The sequence below is a fragment of the Myotis davidii genome, unplaced genomic scaffold, assembly GCF_000327345.1.
Source record: "Myotis davidii unplaced genomic scaffold, ASM32734v1 scaffold223, whole genome shotgun sequence".
NCBI classification, from domain to species: Eukaryota; Metazoa; Chordata; class Mammalia; order Chiroptera; family Vespertilionidae; genus Myotis; species Myotis davidii.
This window is the reverse complement of record NW_006294609.1, coordinates 1,052,410-1,052,946: the sequence shown is the minus strand read 5'-3', so window position 1 is coordinate 1,052,946 and position 537 is coordinate 1,052,410.

Below are 537 nucleotides of genomic sequence, written 5' to 3'. Positions count from 1 at the left end.
GCGCCCTCTACTGGCCCCGCCGGCTGTTCTCTCCCTGCAGCGTCACCGTCTGGCGTCCGGACAGCCCTACACTGGAGGGCAGGGATCAGCCCGTCTTCCCTCCTTCATTCGATCCACATTTACGTGCCGGGCGGTGTGTTAGGCGTGGTGGAGACCGTGGCAGGCCAGAGACCCGCTCCTTGGCGATCAGGACTTCTCTGCTAGGTTGCATGTGTCGTTCTCGCTTAAGGAGCAACATCCAGCGCAGTGCCTGACATACAGTGGCCGCTCAATAAATGCCTGTGGGACGAAGGGCCGTCAGTGCAGTGTATAATGGCTCCTGGCCTCGATGCTCCATTGGGGGCACGCCCCGAAGGTCCCACTTAACAGCCTCTCCTTACGCGCACGCGCTCTCCTCGTCTCGTTTACAGTGCGTGAGCTCAGGCCTCCCCTGCGCACGCACTTACACGCGGAAAACCCCTAAAACCCGCCAGCCTTCGCTTTGCGCACGCGCCTTGTGAGGTCCTAGTAGTCGCTGCCAACGGAGGCGGCGGCGCG